General features: G+C 35.6%; 1 non-coding gene across 1 annotated transcript; it reads left to right on the plus strand.

Annotated features, from left to right (window-relative positions):
* Positions 1 to 7,365: 7,365 nt before the first annotated feature.
* On the plus strand, positions 7,366 to 7,468 carry LOC113319919. Its single transcript, XR_003345891.1, has one exon. It is a non-coding gene; the product is annotated as a U6 spliceosomal RNA (small nuclear RNA).
* The last annotated feature ends 4,689 nt before the right edge of the window (positions 7,469 to 12,157 follow it).

Below are 12,157 nucleotides of genomic sequence, written 5' to 3' on the forward strand. Positions count from 1 at the left end.
CGCTAATACAATCAGAAATAGGCTTTCCTTGAGATAATTTCATAATACCATCACAGTAATATTGGTGATGTAACATTGTGAACCTTGTTGTAGTATGGTATGGCTACTTTTCAATTAATTTTCTGCAACTTCAATTTTATGCATTACTTAAATAGAAAATCCTCACTGGGAAATTAGATGTAGCTCGAAAATCTCCAACGACTCCAAGATTTTTTACCCACACAATTCTTCAAGCTATCTACCCACCACTATAAAGTCATAATTTTGTTCCATGGATTTGATTTTATTTTCTGTATCTGTACAATATTGAATATTTTCACCCTTTATGATCATGCGTAACAATTTAATTTCACCTTAAATAAGCGAATCTGAACTAACCATATCATTGTTTGTTATAATTAAGCTTGCAGCTATTTGAGAATCCAACATCAGTTCTCTATATCTGTTGTTCTTTGGGTCATATAAAAAAAAACCTTGATCGACCATCCATAAAATTTCACCGTTCTTGAAACTCCATATTAACTCCACAGACATGCTACTAATTATACCCTCATGAGTAATAAAGAAACTCTTAGCCCAAGATTCTCTAACTCCATATTCTTGCATCATCCATATATCAATTCAGACATTACCAATATGAAAAATTAAACATAAGCATTCTCCCAATACCCCCACAGATATATCGAACATATATCATAGGGGATTCTGGCAATGGTGCCTCAATGAATATCTTATTCACAATATCAAAACAGACTAGAAGAGTGGAGCCTTGTCCAAAGGTACGCGCAAGCCAATGAAGAGCTCTCCATTAGAGAGCACTCCATCGACAGTTCTGTAATAAAGATGGAATGGTTTGCTTTGACTATGTTTCCATGAATTTGATCCTAATGTATATACATCAACATCAAAACACTGTGAAGGCATGTTGTAAACAACCCTTACCAATTTTTAATCGTTAGTCTTGTAATCATAACCAAAATGTTGGAAGTTAAACCAAGATATGGTGATTTGGTTCGTGGATCAACATATGATGTTGATCCAGTCTAAGTGGATCAACTGCTGCAGTTGACGCAGTCAAATTGGATCAACACATGATGTTGACACACTGTGCAAGTTGTGTCAGTTGCTTGTTTTAGAGTTTTACTATGTGTAGAGTTTCTTTGTGTTTCTAGAAGTGTTCTTTATTTAGAGTTTGATTTTATTAGGTAAGTATTTGAGTGATCATCAAGTTTGTGAGACTATAAGTAGGTTGTTAAGCCATGAGTTAATGTACACCAAACTGATTATCAATGTAATTGTTTATTTGCTTCCGCGTGTACTCTCCTCTCTCTTGATCCTACATTTGGTATCAGAGCAAGGTGGAGGAAGAGAGAGGAGAGGAAGATAGAGTTAAGAGAAAAAATTTCATTGTTTTTGGTTTTATGGTTCATGAGAAAGTCGTTGTTTAAAAAAAATACTGAGCCTTTTAAAAAAAAAAGTGGTTGTCGAGAAAAGAAGAAGAATTGATGCTGCTGGTGGCATGAAGGATTACAAGGAAGAAGTTTGGATTGCTGGCAAGGTTAATCATCGGAAAAACTGGTGATATTATATAGTGATGGTTGTTGTTAAAAAAAATAAAAATTTGTTGTCGTTAAGTGTGCTGCTGAAGGAGAAGATATGCTGGTGAATGTTGCTGCTAAAAAGAAGAAGACGTGGTCGCATAGGTGTTGCTGCCGTAGCCCTAAGATTATATCCAACACTTCTGTCGATCCATGTTCGCTACTTGTTGTTTCACTAGGCCAAGGTTTGTTCGCTGTTAGATAATGATGTTGTTTGGAGATTAAGTGCTGCTGACGTCGTTAGTGTGTTGGAGAGTTTGGTTTTCCCTAGGTTCTGGTGATGAGTTTAAATATTTTTTGGTTTACATCGTCATGACAGGGAGTTGAGAACCGAGATCACTTCCCTAGTTTGGTTTCGTAGCTAGTTGCAAAGTGTTTTCCGGTGAGTTTAGTAGTTTAGTAGTTTATATTTGTGCTGCTATAGTTGGTTGCTGCTAGTACGATGAAGAATGAAGACCATTGATGGAGGAGAACGGCAGTAAAAAAGGTAAGAGATTCGTGATGTTTTTTCGGTGGATGTTTTAATAAAAAAGGAATGGATTTGTTACAGAATTGTTACGAAAGAGTTGTTACAGTTGGATAGAAGCGTTACAAAGGATTGTTACAGAAATATTTGTTACAGTTGAACTGTTACAGAAGAAGAAGAAAGTGTCACAGTTATGACAGTAAATTATAATAGTGGAGATGTGTGACAGTTTTCTGGCAAAGGTGTTGCAGAAAGCAGTTTTTGTGTAGGTTGATGATTGTTGAGGTAGCTTAAGTAAGGGTTGCTGTGGCAGAGCATTGGTTGATTTTGGAAGGTGAATATGTTTTTGGGTGAGTGGTGTTTAAAGGGTTAAGTCATGAATTGGAAATCAATGAGGATGGAGTATCAAATCTTGTATCGCAGTCTTTAAGGATGGAGGATCAAATCTTGTATCACAGTCGTTGATTGCATTATGGGACTCTTTATTCCGGCATTTGTAAACATGTGTTTTTTGTTATTTTGGGTTTGCCGGGATGTTTTTCGCTATTTTGTTCTTGCTTGTATTCATTGGGTTGACGTACCCCTCTTAAGTACCTCTTCTTTTAATGAATTTTCACTTTGACCGATCAAAAAAAAAGATCACCCTATTTGTAATTTAAAACAGGAAGCCCACAGAACAGAACACAAGCGAAAGAAAACCAAAGTTAGAGTTTATGTATCCATTACTGGTTTGGACTAGACTAAATTGTAAAAAACTGTTTACGTCAATGCCTTTACAGAAGAACTTTTTTGGGGACCATGGTTTTTTTTGGGGACCATGGTTTCATTTTGGGTAAAGGCATTAGAAGTAATTCTAGGTCACCCCATATCTAGTTATTTATTTAATACCTAATCTACCCTCTTAATTAATTTTAGGTTATGATTAGTGAATGATTTAGTTAAAAATAATTAGTGAGATTAAATTAAAAGATGGGTTTATTATTAGTTGAGTATAATTATTGAGAGAGTAGAGTTAGAGAAGATGAAGGAGAAAAACATGGAAAATAAAATTTTTTTCCAATTCACTAAGTTTGAGTATTCAAATGATGAAAACTCATCTGATTCTTCATCTCCATCCTCTCCTAAAATATTTGTTAATCTTCAAAATGATCCGGATTTGAACTGGATTTTGAACAGTTCAATTACTTTATATGAAGAACAAGTAACCGAACTCATCTGAAGCTGTAGTTCGGTTACTTTATATGAAGAACAAGTAACCGAACTCATCTAAAGTTGTAGTTCGGTTTCCACGTGAGATGAACAAGTAACCAAACTCATGTGAAAGTGTAGTTCGGTTACTTGTTCCAAACACGCATGTTACCGAACTCTCTAATAATTTCTAGGAGTTACAGCTTTATGTTCGGTTGGTTCTCAACTAACCGAACTTTGGTGTACAAAGTTCAGTTGGTTCGCAAACTTCATGCACTTTTGATCTAACCGAACTTTACGTAATATAAGAGTATATAAGTTTACAAAGTTCGGTTCTTTCGCAAACTTGAACCTAACAGCTAACCTACCGAACTCTGAGTTCGGTTTCTGCAATAAAATTGTGAAGTTACCGAACTTAACAAACAAAAAAAATGTGAAGTTCCAGCGTCTATTGGCTAATTTCGGTTACTTTGTAGTTTTAAAATTTTTTGCGAACAAACCGAACTCTATTGGCTAAGTTCGGTTATTTTGGAACTCAACATAGTGGCCACAACAACACAGTTCGGTTAGACTAGATTTGTTTTTTTTCGGTTCTAAGGGTGGAGTTCGGTTACTTTGTAATTTTAATTTTTTTTGCGAAACAACCGAACGGAGAGTTCGGTGACTTAGTTTCAAATCCAATAGAACCGAATTGTTCTTCGTGTTCTTGATTTTCAAGAAGTTCGGTTAGTAAACTAGGGTTTTTTGGAAAATCGACCTTACCGAACATGGTTCTGTAACTCCTATTAAAACCCTATTTTGATGATTTTTATTCGATTGAAGCAATCAAAATCAAATTAAAGCGAAGGGTTTGTTGGAAAATACCTCCGGAGTGGTACCATGGCAGAATCAGATTGCGGCTGACGTCTTTTATACTCGAAAAATTATTATGTAACCGAACTTAATTGTGATTGCATTGATGTTGTTACATTTCTTAAATAGGCGGTGGTGGTGGTGGTGGGAGGAGGTGGTGGTGGTAATCGGTAGTTGGTGGTGGTGATAATCGGAGGTGGTGGTGGTGGTAATCGGCGGTGGTGGGCGGTGGTGGTGGGAGGAGGTGGTGGTTATATATAGGTGGTTATTAGGTTGGTTTTAAATTAAATTACGTTAAGGGTAGGTTAGTCATTTCAACGTTTTAGGACACCCCACTATAGGGAAGGTGGCCTAATAAAATCATGGTCCCCTAAAAAAACCATGGTCCCTAAGAAATCATTCTTACAGAAATCAGACCTATCACATGTTCCAAGTCCATCTGTAGTTCTTTCATTTCTATCCTACCCAAAAACAAATTAGATTTGATTATCATTTTCACTATGCCATGATAAAAGTTTAAAAAATGAAATCAAGACGCAAGCAAACACTAGAGAAGGTCGCAGACGACCCTGAGCCATTTATTACTTACAAGACATCCTTTTGAATAAATAATTTTTCCCATTTGGAAATATAATAAGTTTCTGGATATTAAGATCACAAAATTTTCCTCCCTGCAACTCATTAACAATTTAAAAGACTGAATGATATACAAATTCAATAAGAAAGATATCAAGCCACAATTAGTTCTCAAGCTGTGTAAGCCTTGACGACGCATCAACCATCACTTATTTCGTTCACCAACCTCCACAATTATCATAATGGATACATTTTCCAGGTATTGCTTGCTCACCTTAAAAAACGCTTTGTAAGGCAACACTAAGAAACTAGTCCAAGTTCAGTCTTTCAGATAAACTTCAAGTCACCGTAGAGTGAACTGTTGTTGTCAGGCAATATGACAATGAGCAAGTCATTTCCTTACACTTGAATTTTCCATTGCTTCAGAATTTAGAGTCTTCAACGCTCGTCCAACATGCGGTATAAGGAGGAAGAATTGGTCATATTGAATGTCATTCCGGAAATATGACACGTTTGGGCGACATCGTAACAAACTCTCGAGCCACACTTTCTTGGGCACTACGTGAAAAGTTAAAACACATCCTGTTGTTGACCATACTCCATCATACATTTTCTTGTGCATCATGTTCCATTGTCCTACTTGCAGCAAGAAATCTCTTTTCTTCTACCACTTTCGCTGTACTTAAGCCATGGGGCAGGTAGAGTGCTAACCTCAACTTGAGCAAGCTTATCCTTGATTTTTATTCGAAACTGCTCCATGCAAGGGTTATCCAGAGAAGCATTGCGGCGGATAATGCTTTAACTTATTAGACGCTAACCTTCATTTCCTGAGCACCAACTAATACCAATTCCTATTTCATATTCTTGATGCATGAACCATCATATGCACCATTGCCAACGGCTACCTAGTGTGGTTATACCAGTTCCTACTCTCACTAGTCTTTTAACATCTGCAAATCCTAAACCGTTCAGTGAAATTAATGTGTGCAAGTAATAGCTATGTCGACAACAAAAGGTTTAATTTACGAATAAGAAAAAAAAAATATAAAAAAAATAAGTGAATTGATTTGCGTGTACTTACAAGAGCCTCCTGTTTTGATGAAAAACGGTAGCAAATAACTGATGCGCAACTAAGTGAATGCTAGAGAAATAAGTTCTCCCCAGTAAGAGCCAAATCCAAGGACTTGCCATCCTTTATTAAAGCTGATGTAACATAACTTTTTTTCGCAGAAATAACTTGAGAATTTCCTTCATTATGATAACCAGAAGACAGAGTCTCAATTTTTTAGTCGGCTAGAATTGTTCCAGAAACCAGACGTGGCTGATCTTACGGAAGAGAAGAAAAGAGAACGAGCTCAGTATTTATTTGTTTCTTGAAGAAGAGAAGGAAAGATGTTTCTGAAATGCGCGAAGATGCTTATTGGATGATTCTTAAGCAAAGGATTTTGGAATAAAATTACAGTGAAAGTGGTAGAGAGAGAGAGAGATTTCTTGTTCCAAGTCGGACAATGGAACATGATGAACAAGAAAATGGTTGATGGGGTATGATCAACAACAAGATGTGTTTTAAATTTTCTCGGAATGCCCAAGATAGTGTGGCTGGAGAGTTTTGTTACGATCTCGCCCAAATGTGTCATATTTCCGGAATGACATTCAATATGAGCCAATTCTCCCTCCGTATACCGCTTTATTAATCATGTTGAACGACCGTTGAAGACTAGATATTCTGAAGCAATGAAAAAACTCAAGGGTAAGGTACTCGACTTGGTCATTGTCATTTTACCTCACAACGTCTATGGTAACTTGAGACTGATCCTGGACTTGTTTCTTGAAGATGCGCAACCAATTCTTGAGAAATGTATAAATAAGATAAGTTTGAAGATCGGAGAACAACTACTGTGCTGATTTTCTACATTTTGTAAACGCTGAGAAAGAAGTGAGGTTTTCTAGTTGTTTTTTTCTGATAAGGTTGAGAATGCCATCTCTAGGGCATACACTTCTTATAGCCTACAAGGTTCATGAACCTTTCTCCATGGCGAATCAATTTCAGGAAAACAATAAATATATTAAATGCCTAAACAATTAAATTGTAAATTAATTACTAAAAAAGATTGTATCCCGCCCTTTCAAAATTTCAAATATGGGTCATCGACAGCTAATGTTCAATGAATCTTAGATTGATTTGGAAACACCATTACAAGAAAAAAAATAAAAACTTATGTTGTGAACCATCAGACAAAAGTAGGCAAAGATTCTCCCGCCAAACATTAAATTGTTGACAGTGGGAATTATACCAGTTTACTCTGCCAAATATCAACAGCAATAGTCAATATAAAATGAGATACCAAAGAGGGAATCAATATTTGCCTATGCCAGCATGATGTCGACAATAACAACCACACGTTTTTGCGAACTTACATTCAATACATGATCAGTGCGTACAAGGGATAACTTCATGAAATTACACTCCAAGCATGTAAAAATAAAATAAAATGCTCCCATCAAAAATAAAATAAGTAACAAAATGTTTTGTTTGTTGTAGGGCTTACATCCCATAGATGTGCGGCCCAAAATAGATGTCTTTTGGTTTTCCCATATACATGTATTATATCCATGTAACCTAAGAACTCTAATCAAAATAGGATACTTCTCTTTCTTTTTTCCTATCTTTTATACTACAAAAACGTCCCTTCGGGGATATCCGATAAAATTGGAACGATACAAAGAAGATTAGCATGGCCCCTGCGCAAGGATGACACGCACAAATCGAGAAATGGTACAAATTTTAAGAGTTGCTGAGGAAGGACCAAGTGAAAAGGGGGCTCTGAGGATCGGGTGAAATAGCTGAGTCAACTCAGTCTTCTAGTTTCATCTAATTTCTTATGATTTCCATCAATTCTTAATGCATCATTGCAATTTCTACTCTAATTTGATTCATGTTGTCTTACTTTTAAGATTTCTCACCATTTAATCAGCCTTATTGTCTTGTTTTTAATTTTTTTTAAATTGTTTCAAATATTATGATTAACTAATTCTCTTATTCCAGATGTGTTTGCAGTGGATTTTATCCCAAATAGTGTTTACCTTGTTTCAGTTGTCATGCAGACGTTTGCAAAAGTTGTTGTTAAGCTTTTTGAAGCTATGGTGTGTTTACAAATTGTCAAGCTTGTTTTTCTGGAGCTGTTCCATTACCGGGTCGATACAGTGATTCAATGGTTACAGGATAATTGCACCTTGGTGAAATTCAAGTTTAAAAAATTCAGTTACAAACAGTGTCCTTTAATTGCTCTTGGAATTATCGCTCTTCTATGCAGCTGTTCAGTTTCCTTTGCTGAACAAACTTTCCTCATTCAAAATTATACTCAGTCAATTTCATATCCTCTGAATCAAAATTCTCGGATGAATATCTTACCTAATTCGAGTAAATTCCTGATTTTTCTAGGTTTGAAACATTATATATGAAGTATTCAAGCTACCAGTTTTCATATACTCAATAGTTTTCCATATCATTATAGATCGAGTTCAATCAAACCAATAGCAGAAGAAAATGAGAATTCAGTTTCAGATTTAGCTACAAAATTTAAGCAAGCTGCTATTGAGCTTGGTGATGTTGAGGAAATAGTGTATCATCAATCTGAAAAAACTGATGATAAGGAAGAAGAAATTGAAGAAATCAGTCTGGTTGGAAAAATAATCATGGAGAGGAAAATGGGTTTAAAGATGGTGGAAAAGTGCATTTCTCTAATATGGGATTTTATACCTGAAGGTAATCTTAAGGTTTTTGAGCTGGATAAAAATGTAATGGAATTTCGTTTTAAAGACCAAGACACTAGGAAAAAAGTTTTTGATACTAGACCTTGGAGTATCAATGGTCAACTTGTTATTCTCCATTTCTATAATTCTGAAATCATTTATCAGTATTTAGAATGGGGGATACACTGTTTCTGGATTCAGTTGAAAAGAATTCTACCTGAGCAAATGAATGTTAAGGCAGTAACTAAGATTGGAACGACTGTGGGTGAAGTCATTGTTGTAGATCCTGGAGATGCAATTCCAGCTGCTGGGGATTATGCCAAAGTTTGTGTTCAAGTTGATGTTAATTTTCCTATGAGAAGGGGTGTAATAGAAATCACTAATGTTGGATCTACCGGGTGGATTAATTTCTTCTATGAGAAGCAGCCTCACAAGATTTGTCCTCATTGCTTCATTCTTAATCACAAAAAGGGAGTTTGTAAGGCTGTTACTGATTATCTTGTTAAGGTTCATGCAAAGCCCCATTATTTTGGTGATGCAAGGAAAGAAGATAGAGCTAAGGTTGTTATTAGAGATGGAGATCAAGTCCCAATTTTCAAAAGAATACTACCAAAGCTAATGTCTTTGTTCCTCCAAAAGATGGTTATGTAGTTGAGGCAAGCACTGTGAGGTTAATGAATCTGGTGGAAGACTAGGAAAGAGGCAAAGGAATAATGCTCTAGAAAGTATTTTTTTTTTGAACATACTGTTTCAAGCTCTGAAAATCATGTGAATACACAGACAACTCAAATGGTCACAACAAGGGATAATCAAAACTGCAACACAAAGGAAGCCAAGGTATTTCTTATAAACTTTAAACTTTACTTTTTTTTTGATTTCAAAATGAAGATTATTTCTTGGAATGTGCAAGGTATATCTAACCATTTCACTAGACAACAATTTCAAAATTTGGTTCATACTCAAAAACCTGATTTTATTTTCCTTTGTGAAACTAAAATAGATGAAACTAGAATGACACATGTTGCTCAATCTGTTCACTACCATAATTATGTGTGTATTGAGAGGGTGGGGAGAGCTGGTGGTTTAATACTTATGTGGAAGGATGGAATTGATGTTGAGATAATTGGCTGTGACAATAATATCATCCATGCTCTTATTAAACTTGATTCAAGTAACCTAAAGCTCTTATTTGTTTTATGTATGGTTCAACTTACACTGAACCTAAGAAAATCCAATGGAATTTCTTAACTGATTTCAGTAGAGATGTTCAACACCCTTGGTTAGTTCTAGGTGATCTAATTTTCACTTAGATAAGAACAACAATAGGTCTAAAAATTGGGTTAAGGATAGAGTTAATGAATCTGGTTTGTTAGATATTGTTTATGAAGGTAAGGATTACACCTGGACTAGCAACTCCTATGGAACAGGAACTAGGAAAGCTAGAATTGATATGGATCTTGGTAATAATGAATGGTTCTTGAATTACTCCACAGCTAAGTTGTTGCATTTAAATTTCATTGCTTCTGATCATTACCCTGTTTTGATTATTACTGATCCTATTCCTAGACACTTATGGAGACCTATTAAGTTTTTCAGAACTTGGATTGATCATGTAAATTTTAAAAATACTCTTGAGAGATCTTGGAATTTAGAAACTCATGGAAGTCCTGCTCATAGGTTAATTTAGAAACAACATAGTGCTAGAATTACTCTTTCTTAATGGAATAGAATGGAGTTTGGTGATATTCAATTGAACAATAATAAACTTCAAAAAGATCTAGAATCTGGCCAAAATGATATTAGCATTCCTAATCATCATGATAGAGTCAAGTCTATTGTTAGTGAGCTTGAAAATTGGTATAAAATTCAATCTGATTTTTACAAGGAAAAATCTAGGTATAAATGCTTATTTGATATGGATAATGATACTAGGTACTTCCATTCTATTGTTAAAAACAGATTGCATACTAATAATATAAATGCTTTTTGTGAAAAAGCGGGGGTCTAACAACAACACCCAATATTTCGCTTAGCAATTTGTATGGACTAACTCCGAAATACTTTGCTAGAGAATAAACTAGACAGTCAGACTCAATATAGATAAAAGTATCTCAAGGAGTTAATATCTCTCTTTATTTTTTTTGATATTACTCAAGCTAATAAAAAACAGCGAGTCCTAATCAAACACAAGGAATACTTGGACGGTACCAAAGACCAATGTCCAAGGATCAATCAATATCAATAACCAACCAAAGGTCGGATTTCCAATTGATGATCACAAACGCACAACCTGTATTATTTCAATTATAAAGATAAACAATATAATGCGGAAAATGAAATAACACATACACCAGAAGTTTTGTTAACGAGGAAACCGCAAATGCAGAAAAACCCCGGGACCTAGTCTAGATTGAATACACACTGTATTAAGCCGCTACAGACACTAGCCTACTCCAAGCTAACTTTGGACTGGACTATAGTTGAACCCCAATCAGTCTCCCACTAATTCAAGGTACAGTTGTACTTCCTACGCCTCTGATCCCATCAGTACACTGCGCACTTGATTCCCTTAGCTGATCTCACCCGCAACTAAGAGTTGCTGCAACCCAAAATCGTAGACTTGATAATAAAAAATTTTGTCTCACACAGAAAAGTATATCAAAGGATAAATCTGTCTCCCACAGAAGAACTCTAGGTTTTTGTTCCGTCTTATGATATGAAATCAAGGTGAACAGGAACCAATTGATAATCTGGTCTTATATTCCCGAGGAAAATCCTAGATTAATCAATCACCTCTCAACAGTCTTATTTGTATAAACAAGAGGACGTCGAGGAATCGCAAATAGTGAGACGAAGATGTTTGTGACTTCTTTATCTTGCCTATCGGAGAACTCTCACGATCTCAATCCAATCAATAAGATTGTACTCGTACCATAAAAGATGCAAGATCAGATCACACAACTACGATAAAAGTAGTATCGGTCTGGCTTCACAATCCAAATGAAGTCTTTAAGTCGTTAACCTGGTTTTAGAGAAGAAAACCAAAGGTTAGAGGAGAATCGACTCTAGCGAGCAAAATAGTATCACACAGACTTGTGGGTATTAGTTTTGCCGAATGCTAGATGTCTCCTTTATATAGTCTTCAAATCAGGGTTTTGCCTTAGGTACAAAGCAATCAATATTCACCGTTAGATGAAAACCTGATTTAGATTCAAGCTAATATTTCTCAACCGTTAGATCGAAAACTTAGCTTGTCACACATACTTGAGATATACGTTTACTGGGTTTGTGAAAACCGTGCCCAAACGTGTACGTGTATGTTGGTTCAACATAGTAACCCAAAAGGTTAACCATATGAGCATTTCAAATTAACCTTGTTCTTCTTCACCATAACTAGTTCAATTGACTCAAATGAACTAGTTAGAGAGTTGTTCAATTGCTATGAGATCTTATGTAATTACATAAGACACAATTGAAACAAAGATGATTCGATTCGATTGAATCGGCTCATGAACTTTATATCCACAGTTTGCATACTGCATTCCTTAGTAATTTAAGTTTCATATTCAGAGCACATCTTTAGATCATAACCCACTCAAGTTCGCAAACAAGTTCGCGGAATTAAGGCAACCGGCAGAGTTTTCTAAACTCAGCAGAAAATCTCGGCATAGAGGCTTCCGCCAGTTCGCGGACTAAACACGCAAACGAGTTTTTGGAAATCCCA

Source organism: Papaver somniferum, chromosome 10 (genome assembly GCF_003573695.1).
Source record: "Papaver somniferum cultivar HN1 chromosome 10, ASM357369v1, whole genome shotgun sequence".
Classification (NCBI taxonomy): domain Eukaryota; kingdom Viridiplantae; phylum Streptophyta; class Magnoliopsida; order Ranunculales; family Papaveraceae; genus Papaver; species Papaver somniferum.